This window comes from Tursiops truncatus, chromosome X (genome assembly GCF_011762595.2).
Source record: "Tursiops truncatus isolate mTurTru1 chromosome X, mTurTru1.mat.Y, whole genome shotgun sequence".
NCBI lineage: Eukaryota > Metazoa > Chordata > Mammalia > Artiodactyla > Delphinidae > Tursiops > Tursiops truncatus.
Window position 1 is genome coordinate 10,003,000 of NC_047055.1, and position 17,418 is coordinate 10,020,417.

The window sequence follows — 17,418 nt, forward strand, 5'->3', positions numbered from 1 at the left end:
TCCCATGATGTTGTCAGCACTGAATACTTATTAAAAACCCTGCCAATTCCACTGGGGGGAAATGTATCTCTTATTTTAATTTGCATTTTTATTGCTAGTGAGATTTATTGACCAGTTGCGTTTTTTCTTCTGTATCTACCTGTTACACTTTTTGTCCATTTTCTCTTTATATGTGCTTTTTTCCCCCTACACACATCTTCTATATATTAAGGTTGTATGCGTTTGACATTAAAATACACTGCAAAATTTCTCTAAGCTTGCCGTTTTACTTGTTATGATGGTATTTTCATGGACAGATATGTTAATACATTTGTGTGAATTTTAAAAATCTCTTCAGGTAATTGTACTGATATCAGAAAGAAACAGTCTAAGGATTTCCATTTACTATAATTTTCAATATCGCCTACAAAATGTCCCCCTATATACTGCGAATATTATAAGTCAAAACAGCACCTATGTGATATACTTGTATTGCCTTCCATTTATTACATTTTTGTAATGATAAAATGAACAATTTAATTGTAACATGGCTGCTAGCTCATCATTCTTGGCAGTAACACATCATCAGGTTAAGTTAAATACCAAGGAATAGTCTTCAAAAGAAAAAGGTATTTATCGCAAAACTCATCAAAATTGAATCTGGCCCTGCCAACACTGACACTTTACTCTTTACTATAGCAGAAATAATTTCAGTCCACCATCTACAATAGCATTGCCTATACTACATCTAAAATCATAAATTTTCAACCATGATCCATCCAGTCATTCTTTCATAAAACATATACTGAGTTCCTACTGTACCAAACATTATGCTAGGCACTGAAACAAATAAGACCAGCAAAGTCTTACAGAGCTTACAGTGTTTTACAAGAGTATAAACTAGATAGAATGGACTTGTTTCAACATTAAAAATAAAAACAAAAGAAAATGTAAAACAACTCTTGTGTTAATAAAAGGACTCATTTAAATTGCATTTACTATAGACCAAATGATATTCTACTTCTTTTTTATGCATATACATTAACTCATTTCATCCTACCAACAACCCTAAGAGGAAGGTAGTATTAAATTATTTCCATTTTACAGATGTGGATACTAAAGCATAGAGATATGAAGTGAATTCTTCAGTGTCATACAGTTACAAAGCAGAGAGACTGAGTTTCAAACCCAGTGAATCTGGCTCTTGAACTCGTACTCTTAACCACTGTTCTAGACTACCTCTGGAATAGGGTGAAATGTTTTCCTATTTTCATACAATATATTTTATGTACTTACTTTATGCCTTTTAAACATTTTAAAATTTACAGTTTTAAAACATGACTTTCTAATTCTTCGGAGTTGATTTAATATGGAACACACATAAATAAAATATGAATTCTCTTCATTTTCTGTGCTTTGATTGAAAAGATTCTCTGCTTTAGCTCTTCTTAAAAGCACCTTTAATGATTCTACTTTTGAATACTTATATCCCTCCCTCCTTATCCAGCTCTCATGTCCATAGCTTCCTTAAGTATTCACAAAACATATAAAAAACAGAATATAAAAAAACACACAAACAAATGCCTTTAGCAACCAAAACAGATGTCATAAGTTTATGCATGAGGGAACATTCCAGGCTCTCACTCAGAGGTAGTTTAACTTTACACAGAATTATAATAAGCTTTAATAAGCTGCTGCAGATCGAAAGTAGAAGGGGGTTATAAAGAGAGGATTCTGACAGCCTGACTAGAATTAATAATACAGGAAAGCCATAAATATGTCACGCAAAAGAAGTCAAAAATATTTTCTGAGGATACTTAGTGTAGGGATAAACCATCAATGTATAATAACCAAGAAAAGTCATTGAAGTTTAAAACAATACCCCACAATCATTAATAAAATGTTTGAGTTCAATCAATTTTGTCTAAATATTTAGTGAACTTCCACCAACAATGACATCTGATTAGAACCTGGTGTTGATGATGATGTGACAAAAGGAGTATTCTCATATAAAATACAACATTTATATAAGGCAATTTGGCAATATTTATGAAAAGCGTTAGCATCCTTAGCCAGTTTTCTCTATTACAAAAGGTAAAATTCAGTTTTTTCTTAATAATTTTAGTGTTTTCTAGGTTTCTCTGATTTTTACCTGATCCTACTTTTTAACTTCACTTCATGACTCAAAAAGTTACCTTTTATGAAAAAGAAATAGCTATAAGCTTCATCTGTTGTGTTGAAGTTATTTGGTACGACAAGATCTGAAGTGTAGACTCATATATAAGACAATGGTTGACAGAGGCTAGTTAAGTATACTTTGCCAATAATCTTAGGCTCATGATTGAAAATATCTTGCTGCTAACTAATTTCCTGGAAGTGTCACCACAGACTTGTATGATGCATCATCTCCTGAGGATGCCTTTTTTTCCTGTGGTGCTCTCAGTCTGGAATGTTCTCTCTGAACTTCCATCTCTATGTCTCTATCTATCGAAATCCTGCTCATTATTATTCAAAACCCAGCTCAGATGCCATCTTCTCCATGTAGTCTTTCGCAGCCCATCTGCTGAGAGGCAGAATTGGGTAATGAGTGTGGGCTTTGCACTCAGACACACCTAATTTTGAATTCTGGCTCTGCCACTTACCCGTCACGTGACATTAAATAAATGACTTCACTACTCGAATCCTCAATTTCTTTATTGGTAACATGTGACTAATTGAGGATCCTGCCTTATAGGACTGTTGTGAGAATTAAATGATATTACTTCAGAAAGGTATAAAAAATTGATAAAAGTATTCTAAATATATACTACATTCAGCACAGTAAGTTCCCTACATATGAACTTTCAATTTGCGAACTTTCAAAGATGTGAACATGTGTTCGCATGTCCAATCACATGTTAGTTCATGTGTCTGGCGTACATTGTCACGTGCGTGCAGCCTCTACAAGTGGTTGTGCTTTTGTGTACTTTACTGTATAGTACTGTGCTGTGCAATACAAGGAGCCTACTAATGAAGACCTGATGGAATTGGAGGCCCATAGGAAGGACGAAGTGAGACAAGAAGAAGAAAAAGTAACTGAAGAACCGAAGAGATTCATGACACAGGAAATGGCAAGGGGATTTTCTTTATTTGAGGAGGCACTGTTAGTTTTTGAGGCACAGGACCCACAGGACCCGAATGTATAATGGTACACGAAGGTTGCAGCAGCTGTTCAGAATACAATCCAGGGCTACCATGTCATCTATGATGAGAAAAAAAGAGCTACTACCCAGACATCACTGGATCGTTTTTTCAAGAGGGTACATAGAACTGAATCCAGCAAGGAACCAGAACCTGGGCCATCAACATCAGGCATGACTGAAACTGCAGTTTGCCCTCCGTCTCCTATTGCTGACGATCCTTCAGCTCTACCATTTCCAACCTCCTCTCCCTCCTCCAGTCAGTAACTCTACTCCCCTGTTCATTCGATGTCAGCTCCTGTATGCCAGCTGTTGTAATGAACTACTGTACTTTTCAAGGTACTGTACTGTAAGATTAAAAATATTCTCTTTATTTTTGTTTTTTTGCTTCTTATGTATTATTTGTGTGAAAAGTATTATAAAACAATTACAGTATAGTACTATATAGCAGATTGTGTTAGTGGGGTACGCAGGCTAACTTTGTTGGACTTAGGAACAAAGGGGACTTAAGAATGTGCTCCTGCAAAATGACTTTAAAATAAAGACTATTACAAGAGACAAAGAAGGACACTACATAATGATCAAGGGATCGATCCAAGAAGAAGATATAACAAGTGTAAATATTTATGCACCCAACATAGGAGCACCTCAATACATAACGCAAATACTAACAGCCATAAAAGGGGAAATTGACAGTAACACAATCATAGTAGGGGAATTTAACACCCCACTTTCACCAATGGATAGATCATCCAAAATGAAAATAGATAAGGAAATACAAGCTTTAAATGATACATTAAACAAGATGGACTTAATTGATATTTATAGGACATTCCATCCAAAAACAACAGAATACACATTTTTCTCAACTGCTCACGGAACATCCTCCAGGATAGATCATATCTTGGGTCACAAACCAAGCCACGGTAAATTTAAGAAAATTGAAATCGTATCAAGTATCTTTTCCAAACACAATGCTATGAGACTAGATATCAATTACAGGAAAAGATCGGTAAAAAATACAAACACATGGAGGCTAAACAATACACTACTTAATAATGAAGTGATCACTGAAGAAATCAAAGAGGAAATCAAAAAATACCTAGAAACAAATGACAATGGAGACACGACGACCCAAAACCTATGGGATGCAGCAAAAGCAGTTCTAAGGGGGAAGTTTATAGCAATACAATCCTACCTTCAGAAACAGGAAACATCTCAAATAAACAACGTAACCTTGCACCTAAAGCAATTAGAGAAAGAAGAACAAAAAAACCCCAAAGTTAGCAGAAGGAAAGAAATCATAAAGATCAGATCAGAAATGAATGAAAAAGAAATGAAGGTAACAACAGCAAAGATCAATAAAATGAAAAGCTGGTTCTTTGAGAAGATAAACAAAATTGATAAACCATCAGCCAGACTCATCAAGAAAAAAAAGGGAGAAGACTCAAATCAATAGAATTAGAAGTGAAAAAGGAGAAGTAACAACTGACACTGCAGAAATACAAAGGATCATGAGAGATTACTACAAGCAACTCTATGCCAATAAAATGGACAACCTGGAAGAAATGGACAAATTTTTATAAATGCACAACCTGCCGAGACTGAATCAGGAAGAAACAGAAAATACGAACAGACCAATCACAAGCACTGAAATTGAAACTGTGATTAAAAATATTCCAACAAACAAAAGCCCAGGAACAGATGCCTTCACAGGTGAATTCTATCAAACATTTAGAGAAGAGCTAACATCTCTCCTTCTCAAACTCTTGCAAAATATAGCAGAGGGAGGAACACTCCCAAACTCATTCTACGAGGCCACCATCACCCTGATACCAAAACCAGACAAAGATGTCAAAAAGAAGGAAAACTACAGGCCAATATCAATAATGAACATAGATGCAAAAATCCTCAACAAAATACTAGCAAACAGAATCCAACAACACATTAAAAGGATCATACACCATGATCAAGTGGGGTTTATTCCAGGAATGCAGGGATTATTCAATATACGCAAATCAATCAACGTGATACACCATATTAACAAACTGAAGGAGAAAAACCATATGATCATCTCAATAGATGCAGAGAAAGCTTTTGACAAAATTCAACACCCATTTATGATAAAAACCCTGTAGAAAGTAGGCATAGAGGGAACTTTCCTCAACATAATACAGGCCATATATGACAAACCCACAGCCAACATCATCCTCAATGGTGAAAAACTGAAACCATTTCCACTAAGATCAGGAACAAGACAAGGTTGCCCATTCTCACCACTATTATTCAACATAGCTTTGGAAGTTTTAGCCACAGCAATCAGAGAAGAAAAAGAAATAAAAGGAATCCAAATTGGAAAAGAATAAGTAAAACTGTCACTGTTTGCAGATGACATGATACGATACATAGAGAAACCTAAAGATGCTATCAGAAAACTACCAGAGCTAATGAATTTGGTAAAGTAGCAGGATACAAAATTAATGCACAGAAACCTCTGGCATTCTTATACACTAGTGATGAAAAATCTTAAAGTGAAATTAAGAAAACATTCCCATTTACCATTGCAACAAAAAGAATAAAATATCTAGGAATAAACCTACCTAAGGAGACAAGAGACCTGTAGGCAGAAAATTATGACACTGATGAAAGAAATTAAAGATGATACAAATAGATGGAGAGATATACCATGTTCTTGGATTGGAAGAATCAACATTGTGAAAATGACTGTACTACCTAAAGCAATCTACAGATTCAATGCAATCCCTATCCAACTACCACTGGCATTTTTCACCGAACTGGAACAAAAATTTCACAATTTGTATGGAAACACAAAAGACCCCAAATAGCCAAAGTAATCTTGACAAAGAAATACAGGGCTGGAGGAGTCAGGCTCCCTGACTTCAGACTATACTACAAAGCTACAGTATTCAAGACAGTATGGTACTGGTACAAAAACAGAAATATAGATCAATGGAACAGGATAGAAAGCCCAGAGATAAACTCACGCACATATGGTCACCTTATCTTTGATAAAGGAGGCAAGAATATACATTGGAGAAAAGACAGCCTCTTCCATAAGTGGTGCTGGGAAAACTGGACAGCTACATGTAAAAGAATGAAATTAGAACACTCCCTAACACCATACACAAAAATAAACTCAAAATGGATTAAAGACCTAAATGTAAGGCCAGACACTATCAAACTCTTAAAGGAAAACATAGGCAGAACACTCTATGACATAAATCACAGCAAGATCCTTTTTGACCCATCTTCTAGAGAAATGGAAATAAAAATAAACAAATGGGACCTAATGAAACTTCAAAGCTTTTGCACAGCAAAGGAAACCATAAACAAGACCAAAAGACAACCCTCAGAATGGGAGAAAATATTTGCAAATGAAGCAACTGACAAAGGATTAATCTCGAAAATTTACAAGCAGCTCATGAAGCTCAATAACAAAAAAACAAACAACCCAATCCAAAAATGGGCAGAAGACCTAAATAGACATTTCTCCAAAGAAGATATACAGATTGCCAACAAACACATGAAAAGATGCTCAACATCATTAATCACTAGAGAAATGCAAATCAAAACTACAATGAGATATCATCTCACACCGGTCAGAATGGCCATCATCAAAAAGTCTAGAAACAATAAATGTTGGAGAGGGTGTGGAGAAAAGGGAACACTCTTGCACTGTTGGTGGGAATGTAAATTGATACAGCCACTATGGAGAACAGTATGGAGGTTCCTTAAAAAACTACAAATAGAACTACCATACGACCCAGCAATCCCACTACTGGGCATATACCCTGAGAAAACCAAAATTCAAAAAGAGTTATGTACCAAAATGTTCTTTGCAGCTCTATTTACAATAGCCAGGACATGGAAGCAACCTAAGTGTCCATCAACAGCTGAATGGATAACGAAGATGTGGCACATATATACAATGGAGTATTACTCAGCCATAAAAAGAAACGAAATTGAGATATTTGGAGTGAGGTGGATGGACCTAGAGTCTATCCTACAGAGTGAAGTAAGTCAGAAAGAGAAAAACAAATACCATATGCTTACACATATATATGGAATCTAAGGGGAAAAAAAGGTCATGAAGAACCTAGGGGTAAGACGGGAATAAAGACACAGGCCTACTAGAGAATGGACTTGATGATATGGGGAGGCGGAAGGGTAAGCTGTGACAAAGTGAGAGAGTGGCATGGGCATATGTACACTACCAAACGTAAAATAGATAGCTAGTGGGAAGCAGTTGCATAGCACAAGGAGATTAGGTCGGTGGTTTGTGACCACCTAGAGGTGTGGGATAGGGAGGGTGGGAGGGAGGGAGACAAGAGGGAAGAGGTATGGGAACATATGTATATGTGTAACTGATTCACTTTGTTATAAAGCAGAAAGTAACACACCATTGTAAAGCAATTATACTCCAATAAAGATGTTAAAAAAAAAAAGAATGTGCTCTTGGAACAGAACTCATTCGTATGCAGGAGACTTACTGTATTCAAATTGACTAAAGAGGGAAATTTTGAGATCTAACTTCTGACACTCATGACAAAGTAATACAGACAAAGTAATACAGGTAGGTTGGGACCTGGGCAACACCATTTTGCACATTTGGTGAATTTTCCAGGATGGAGTTTTATTAGAAAACACTAGGGCAAAATTACACAAGAATTTGCCACCTGTATTAGAGTAAATAGGTAGGAGGCCTTTTCAGTGCTCCTCCATCTACATGTTTACTGAGCTAAGGATGAGGCAAAAGTGGAACTAAATTGCTCTGCCTAACACAGGAATGAAGGAGACTTTGGAAATGGGAAACCATGTAGGGGAGGGAAGGAAAATTTTGAGGATAAGACAGAGGAGAAGCTTGTAATATGATCAGCGGCTGTATTCTAAAAATAAATACAAAGAGCCTTTGGAAATTCTCCACTGAAGAAAATTATCAGAGGACTTTTATGAGTAGAGGATGTTAATTTTAAATAGTTTATATTTTTATCATTTTCCTCTGGCACATACCTTCTTTCTACTGTCCCAGGTTTTAATAAATTCTGTCATGTGCATAGCCTTTACTTAGTGATACTTAAAGAAGTAAAAGGATCTGAATAATGTCTATTACAGTAATATTATAGGAGGATAAACCAGAAAGACCAACAACCCTGGGCACCTAGGCTCAGGGAGATCAGTTCATCTACTCAGATTTTGAAGTAATAGAACCCTAACTTAATCCCAGATCTCTAGACTTAAAATTCTTCATTCTTTTTTACTACCACACATCATCTTGTTAGGCAATTGTCCTTCCTGTGACCTCTACAATGCTTCTCATCTGAACTGCCCATTTTTCCCTCAGAATTTATAACTAAACTAATAGTTAACTTTGCCTGGGTAGGAAGTAGATCTCTCCAATTAGATTATAATCTTCATAAAGCCTTACTTTCTTGCAATCCCACAATGCATCCTCCAACAGAAAAGTCGAATTAAATATTAGTTGGATAAAAAACAACTTCTTATGCTTTTATCTACTTTTGTGTCTGAAGGTCACTATTATAATGAAAAGGTGTATATAGTTAGAAGATGCATTCTGCTTTAGAAAATCTCACTTCGAATTCAAAGGCATTTTAATGACTATTGTTAGCTTTACAGTGAAACAATTTTTCTTGCATGTGCAAACTAAAAGAGCTCTGGGTTTTCCATATCATTGACAGCATGGTTCTTGGTTCATCACAGCATAAAAAGTACATGATACACTGGGGTGTCACTATAAAGATAATGTTATTCTTCCAATTTGATCCTGGCACCACTCGGGAATCCTATCAATGAATACAGATGCACACAGCTAAAGTAAGATAATGCCCATAAACCAATTCCTGAACAGATTTTGCAACAAACCCTTCAGACCTGTTTGGCTATATTATTTAGGGAAAGCTGGGATGGCTTTGAAATGTAAAGTTCCTTATGAGCTCAGTCCCACATTTTAATTCAAGCTTAATGATGATTGCTGTGCCCCATGCAGCAGATATTGACAGGTAGAAAGAAAAAAATAGATAAAATTGAAAAGCCGAAATCACAATGAAGATGTCAAGATAAACCAGCTACTGAATAATCAAATGAAATAGTTTATTTTTAGGTCCTGCCTCTTTGATTCACTTACAGTGTGCCCTTGAATCATGAAACTAACTTATATACAAGGTCTTCTTTCTATAAAAATGATTGCCATTGACTTCACAAAAAGACCATTTTCTAATGTACATTCCCCTGCATAAACCCATGCCAATATAGAAAATGCTATATTTTACACTGAGGGTATAACACCTGGATTGGAATAGGATTCATGGTGTAGAGAAAGGGAAAATTTTCATCCTTGTCTTACCTTCTACAGTAGCATTGTCCAACAAAATTATTATGCATGCCACAAATGTGAGCCATATCTGCAATTTTCAATTCTCTAAGAGGCAGGATCAAGATGGCAGAGCAGGAGGACTCTGAGATCACCTCCCCTCATGAAAACAGCACAGCTACAACTACAAATAGAACAACTCTTGCTGAAATCAACCTGAAGACTACCAGGACAGCTCTTCTACAAGCAAGGCTATAAAGAAAGATTCACTCAGAGTCTGGCAGGAAGGGAGGTGAAGTGATCTAGTCAGGACCTGCACACCTAGTGGGGGACCCAGAAGAGGAGGGGATATTGCAGTCTTCAGGATCCTCCCTTGGGAGTGAGGGGTTTGAGCCAAATATTAGACACTGAAGCCCTGAGATCTGACACTGGGAAGATGAGCCCCCTTAGCTACTTTGAAAACCAGTGGGGTTTACCAGAAGGCTAGGAAACTGAGCCTCCATCTTAAAGGGCACCCACACAGATTTGCTTACTCCCAGTCACAGTGTGGAGGCAGCAGATTGAAAACAGCCTGGTGCTCTGGGAAGCTTGCCAGGACCACTTGGGCCCTGGTCCTGCCTCTGACCAGAGTGGAGGCAGCCATTGCCAGGGCATGCATCCATACACACATTCCAGAGGGAGCGAAATCAGCTCCAGCGTGGAGACAGCCATTGCAGACACACACTTGGAAGGAGTAAAATCAGCTCATTACTTTCACTGCAGCCCCTCTGGCTTAACCCAGTCTCTAAACAAGGTACACAGATCAGGGAAAAAGTGAAACCAGCTTAGAAGTGCAGCCTAAGCCTCAGGCCCTGGCCAAGTCCCAAACAATGGGAAATATGCCATCACACCTGAGAGAAACCCAACTCTCTCAGGGCTCCTGCTCCAGCTCCTAAGGCCCCAACCCTGACCCTGATAGGGTGGTGAATACCACAGAGTATAAAAGAAGCTCCGGCTCACACCTGATTCTAGCTCTAGCCCCTCCAACTCCAGCCTTACCTCCTACCAAGGCGGTGGCTGCCAGTACACCCTGAGGGAAGATGCTGCCCTTGCTCACTTTGGATTCAGCTCTCCCACCAAAGCTACTAAACACATTCAAACTGAATAAGGATGCTTGCACACGAAGACATGCTTTCAAGATGGGGATAGGTAACTGTTTCACCTTATTGCACAGAGGCAGAGAAAGTTAAACAAAATGAGAAGACAGAGGAATATGTTTCAAATGAAAGAACAAGAAAAATAAACCTGAAAAATAACCCCTAATGAAACAGAGAAAAATAATTTATCTTATAAAGTGTTCAAAGCAATATAATAAAAATGCTAATTGAACTGAGGAAAAGAAAAGATGGACACCATGAGAATTTTAACAAATAATTAGAAAATATAAAAAAGAAGCAGTCAGAGCTGAAGAATACAATAACTGAAATGAAAAACACACAAGAAGGAATTAATAGCAGATTAGGTGATACAGAAGAATGCCTAAGTGATCTGGATGACAGAATAATCGAAATCACCCAATCAGAACAACAAAAGGAAAAGACAATTTAAAAATGAGGATAGTTTAAGGGACCTCTGTGACAACATCAAGCGTACTAACATTTGCATTATAGGGGTCCCAGAAGGAGGAGAGAGAGAGAGAGAAAAGGAATAAAACTGTGTTTTATAAAATTATGGCTGAAAACTTCCTGAACCTGAAGAAGGAAACAGATATCCAGGTACAAGAAGCATAGAGAGTCTCAAACAGGATGAATCCAAAAGATCAATGCCAACATATCATAACTGAAGTAGCAAAAGTTAAAGACAGAATTTTAAAGGCAGCAAGAGAAAAACAGAGTCACATAAAAGGGACCCTCCCCCATAGCTATCAGTTAATTTTTCAGCAGAAACACTGCAGGCCAGAAGAGAGTGGCATGATGTATCTAAAATGCTGAAAGGGAAAAATCCTACAACTCAGGATACTTTACCTCCCAAAGTTATCATTCAGAATTGAAGGAGACATAAAGAGCTTCTTACACAAACAAAAACTGAAAGATTTCATCAATACTAAATCAACCTTACAAGAAGTGTTAAATGGGCTCCTTTAAGTGAAAAAGAAAAGGTACAACAAGAAATAAGAAATTATAGGAAATGGAAAAGTTCACTGGTGAAAGCAAATATCTAGTAAAGGCTGTGGATCAACCACTCAACAAAGCTAGTATGAATGTTAAAAGGCAAAAAATTGTAAAATCAACTGTAACTATAATAAACAGTGAAAGGATAAACATGAAGATGTAAAATGTGATATCAAAACCACAAAACGTGGCAGGGGAGTAAAAAATGTAGGTCTTTTAGAATGTGCTTGAACTTAAATGACTATCAGTTTAAAATAAATACATATAGTTATAGGTAACATATATAAACTCCATGGCAACCACACATGAAAAACCTAAGATAGATAAACATAAACTAGAGAGAAAGAAACACAAGCATACCACTAAAGAAAATCATCAAACCACAAGGGAAGACAGTAAAAGAAGAAGAAAAGAACAGAGACAACTACAAAAACAACCAGGAAACAAACAACAAAATGGCAGTAAGTACATACCTATCAATAATCACTTTAAATGTCAATGGGCTGAATGCTCCTATCAAAATACATAGGGTGGCTGATTGGATTAAAAAAAAGACTCTTTAATATGCTGTCTACAAGACACTTCAGAGCTAAAAACATACACAGACTGAAAGCGAAGGGATGGAAAATGATATTCCATGCAAATGTAAACAAAAAGAAAGCTGGGGTAGCAATATTCATGTCAGACAAAGTAGACTTTAAAACAAAAGGTATAATAAAAGACAAAAAATTACATAATGATAAAGGGATGAATACAAGAACAAGATACAACCATTCATAAATATATATGCACCTAATATAGGAACACCTAAATTTATAAAGCAAGTATTAACAGACATAAAGGGAGAAATTGACAATAATACAATAAAACTAGGGGACTTAAATACTCCACTTACATCAATGGACAGATTGTCATGACAGAAAAGCAGTAAAGAAACTGTGACCTTAAATGACACATTAGTAAAGTTAGATTAATAACTACAGGACATTCCATCCAAAAACAGCAGAATACACATTCTTTTCAAGTGCACATGAAACATGCTATTGTGTTTTTTGAAAAGATAAACAAATTGATAAGTCTTTAGCCAAGCTCATTAGAAAAAAGAGAGGACACAAATAAAATAAGAAAAAAAACAGGTCAGAAATCACAACCAATATCACAGAAATACAATCATAAGAGAATACAACCAACAGTTCGTTATTCTTACAAACAGTTCTGTTCAATGTACCAATTAAAAAATATTTCTACAGGTATAAATGGGAACGCTTCACATATTTAAATGTTCTTTAGTCTCTCTCTTCCCTCAGTACAAAATTCTATATCATTTTCACTTTGTCCAATGCTTTATTTCAATGTTTCCTCTTCACAATGTATAAATTTATTCATTCTCTTTCCTCCTAGTTGAGTTTCTCCACCAGCTCTGACTGTATGTTTTAAAATATTTACAGAGTTCCAAAACCCTTTTGCCTCTCCAGCCAAATCTGACTTTCCTCTCCCTATGGTAGCTCCTTTCCTCCCTCAATTCTGTCTTGAGTCTTGTCTTCTTGTATCCGTTCCTCTGGCAAACCACCCAGCAGGGGATTGTTGGTTTGTCACACTTGCAATCTCTTCCCAGCTTCCTGTCTTCTTTTCTGCCTTCACCACGCCAATGAAGTAGTACTAGCTTTTGGAATTTCCACAAATGTTCCAAATTCCAGAAAGTGGCCTTATTAGCAATATGCATTTGTGCTCAGTGACTGAATTCCGTGTCATACCCAGCTTAAATTGCATTACATAACAAGGATAATTTTAAAACAATAACATTATCTTCCCCAAAGTAGTATCAATCCAACTTCGCAGGGATGTAGACACTTTGTCCACCACACGTTTTGTCCTATGATTCTGTTTGGTTTCTCACAGATGGGAAGCACCGCCCTTACAGCCTACCTCCCAAGCTGTGGCTGGCAAGAGCCATCTTGAGTCTGCTTTCTGTTTAAAGACAGAAAATAAAGATGGAGTTGGTTGCTGGCATTACAGCTGGTGTTCGTGAAAGCATTTTGTGAAACTCTATTTAAATTCTAAACTTGACAGCACAGTCGTTGGTTTGTCAAAGCATTGAAAAATGAAAAGAGTGAAGAGAATTTAAAAACCAGAGTCATAGCAGTATTTTTTGTTTGTTTTGTTTTAAAGTAGCTATGGATCTAAAAGTATATATTTGATTTATTCACTTTGCTGAGGGGAAGAAACACATTAACAAAATGACAATACCAAAATGACCTTGAGAAAAATATTTTTTGAGTCTTCTAAGCAGCAGAAAATTATAACTTGCCTTTTCCCAAAAAGTCATATTGTAATTTCAGCAATCTACATTTGTGAAAAGTCATTTCTTCTATTACTTATTCAATAGCTGAATTAGGTAGGGTGATATTTTCATATTTGCTATATATACAATGTTGCTTTAGTGTAACTTCTAATCGCTAGGAAGCCTTATCTGAATCTCCCAGTTGGTCTAGTGACAGTATAACAGAGAAAAGTTATGCAGTTGTTTTCTGTTTCTGTTTTGTTTTTTTCTGGAGCAAAGGTCTATAAACATATAACCTTCTTAATCCTGTTAATCAAGAAAAGCATCATGTCTTCTTGAGGTATTAGGTGTATTTCATACCTGATGAATTCTCTTAGGGTTTGTCAGAGAAGTTGAGAAATTTGTTTCCAAGGTAGTGAAGCTATCCCACAGTTAGAGGAGGTCACATAAAAGAAACGAATAAAGCGTTTTGATGGCATGTTGACTTTGGGTCCATGAATATTTAATGAGTAGAATAAAAATTCATAAAACACATTACACCTGCTTTACTTAGTCATTCTTCAGGTTTTTTCAGATCACAACACTTCAGGAAACTACTCCAGCTGACCAGCTGTTCTGTTGTGGCTGCTAAATCAAAAGGCCACTCAATTATGGCTGTAGCTTTAAAATAAAAATGCAATTAAGTATAGATACATTTAGATCTTTGTATTTTTGTTTAGTTTTTAACAATAGTTCAAAATTTATTTAATTATGGTCACATATATTAGTTTAATACATCTTATTACATATATTCATTTATTCTTATTTTCATTTGTGTTATTTTATGAAAGTCGAAGATTTTGAGAAAAAATTAACAACTGGAACTTAATCCATTTCCACTCTCAGCCAGTGAATTTTTACGGAGGGTTACTGTATGCCATGTCTAATCTCTCTTTCATGTTCATGGACGTCCCCTGGGACTCAGTTCACAGGATCCCAGGAGCCTAAGCTGGAGAAAAATTATAACGGTTTCTTGCTACTATTGTGGGGCATGGAGCTCAGGAAAAATTTCATCCCACTGAGTTTCCAGATCAACTCAGAGTAAACAGCATAGCAGAAGACTACCAAATCTCTATATGGAAATAGGAGGATGGAGGCTTAAAGTTAAAAACCAAGCAGGTCAAGAATCTAAGGCTGGGGAGATAGGAATAAAAGAGGTTAAAGCTTGGTTTTAAGGGAAGTGGTAGAAAGGTAAAACTTGAAGGAAGGCCTTGAGTCTTGATTGAGGACGACAGATTGTTTAAGTGGTACCTATGGTCATAGACATGTATGGAGCAGTTCACAACATATAGCCAGCTGACAGTTTAGTTAAAATAGCTTTAAATGAAACTTAGAGAACACAGAGCAGACAATGAATAACTGCATGGTAACATCAGGGAAATCTTTGGAGAGCAGGTAGTATCTGAGTTGGGCTCCGAAGGATGAAAAGCTTCTCAAATTACAAAAAAAAACGAGAAAGGGAACACCAGGGAGACTGAGCTGTATGATCTTGGGAATCAAAATGTACAATCAGCTAGAGGAATTGAGTATAGCTTGGTGAGGCCTGAGTTACGGGGGTGTGGGGTTTCATCTCTGGCTCTCAGCATGCATTCAAGGTCCACCTGACCTACCCTACACCTTGCATCTTACCACTTACTTAGTCTCAAGTCCTTAGATTCTAGCTGTGTTAGCCTTTTCATTTTTAGAACTCATCTCATACTTTGATTTGGATCCTTTTTTGCCTTTTCTTACCTCTGGGAAAGCCTTATTCTGGAGACCTTCTTTTCAGGAGCCCTATGTCCTGAGCAGTGTTCTCAGCAAGCCTAATTCCAACCAGACTGAATACAACCTGCTCAGCTGGGAGCAGAAGGGATGAGGTTAAAAACACAGATTGAGGAAAGGCCCTGAATTGTTTACAATACCACGTTGCTGGACACTAAACTGATACCACATCCCTTTTAGCATCCATAAAATGCTCTCATCTGGGACTTCCCTGGTATCACAGTGGTTAAAAATCTGCCTGCCAATGCAGGGGACATGGGTTCCATCCATGGTCTGGGAAGATCCCACGTGTTGCAGAGTAACTAAATCCATATGCTACAACTACTGAGCCTGTACTCTAGAGCCCGTGAGCCACCAGTACTGAGCCCTTGCACCACAACTACTGAAGCCCATGCACCTAGAGCCCGTGCTCTGCAGCAAGAGAAACCACTGCAATGAGAAGCCTGCACACCTCAACAAAGAGTAGCCCCCACTCGCCACAACTTGAGAAAGCCTGTGCACAGCAATGATGACAACACAGCCAAAAAAAAAAAAAAAAAAACCTCTTGAGAGGAGACCTTCAAGATGGCAGAGGAGTAAGAGGAGGAGATCACCTTCTTCCCCACAAATACATCAGAAATACATCTACATGTAGAACAACTCCCACAGAACACCTACTGAATGCTGGCAGAAGACCTCAGACCTCCCAAAAGGGAGGAAACTCCCCACGTACCTGGGTAGGGCAAAAGAAAAAACAGAGACAAAAGAATAGGGACGGAACCTGCACCAGTGGGAGGGAGCTGTGAAGGAGGAAAGGTTTCCACACACTAGGAAGCCCCTTCACGGGTGGAGACTGTGGGTAGCGGAGGGGGGAAGCTTCGGAGCCACAGTGGAGAGTGCAGCAACAGGGGTGCGGAGGGCAAAGCGGAGAGATTCCTGCACAGAGGATCGGTGCCGACCAGCACTCACCAGCCCGAGAGGCTTGTCTGCTCATCCACCAGGGCTGGTGGGGGCTGGGAGCTGAGGCTTGGGCTTTGCAGGTCAGACCCGAGAGAGGACTGGAGTTGGCTGCATGAAGACAGCTTGAGGGGGCTAGTGTGCCACAGCTAGCCAGGAGGGAGTCCGGGAAAAAGTATGGACCTGCCTAAGAGGTAAGAGACCACTGTTTCAGGGTGTGCAAGGAGAGGGGATTCCTTCCCTGTCTGCCCACAGAAGGCAGAGCACTGCCTAAATGAGCTCCAGAGATGGGGGCGAGCTACGGCTATCAGCTCGGACTGCAGAGACAGGCATTAAACACTAATGCTGCTGCTGCAGTCATCAAGAATCCTGTGTGCAAGCACAGGTCACTATCCACACCCCCTTGGGAGCCTGTGCAGCCCGCCACTGCCAGGGTCCCATGATCCAGGGACAACTTCCCTGGGAGAACACACAGCGTGCCTCATGCTGTTGCAATGTCACGCTGCCTCTGCCACCACAGGCTCACCTCACATTCCAATTATAACTACAATACATCTCCCTCCCCTTGGCCTGAGTGAGCCAGAGGCCCCTAATCAGCCGCTGTTCTAACCCCATCTAGTCTAGACAGGGAACAGATGCCTGAGGGGGGACTTACACACAGAGGTGGAGCTAAAACCAAATATGAACCCCAGGAGCTGTGCAAACAAAGAAGAGAAACAGAAATTTCTCCATGCAGCCCAGGAG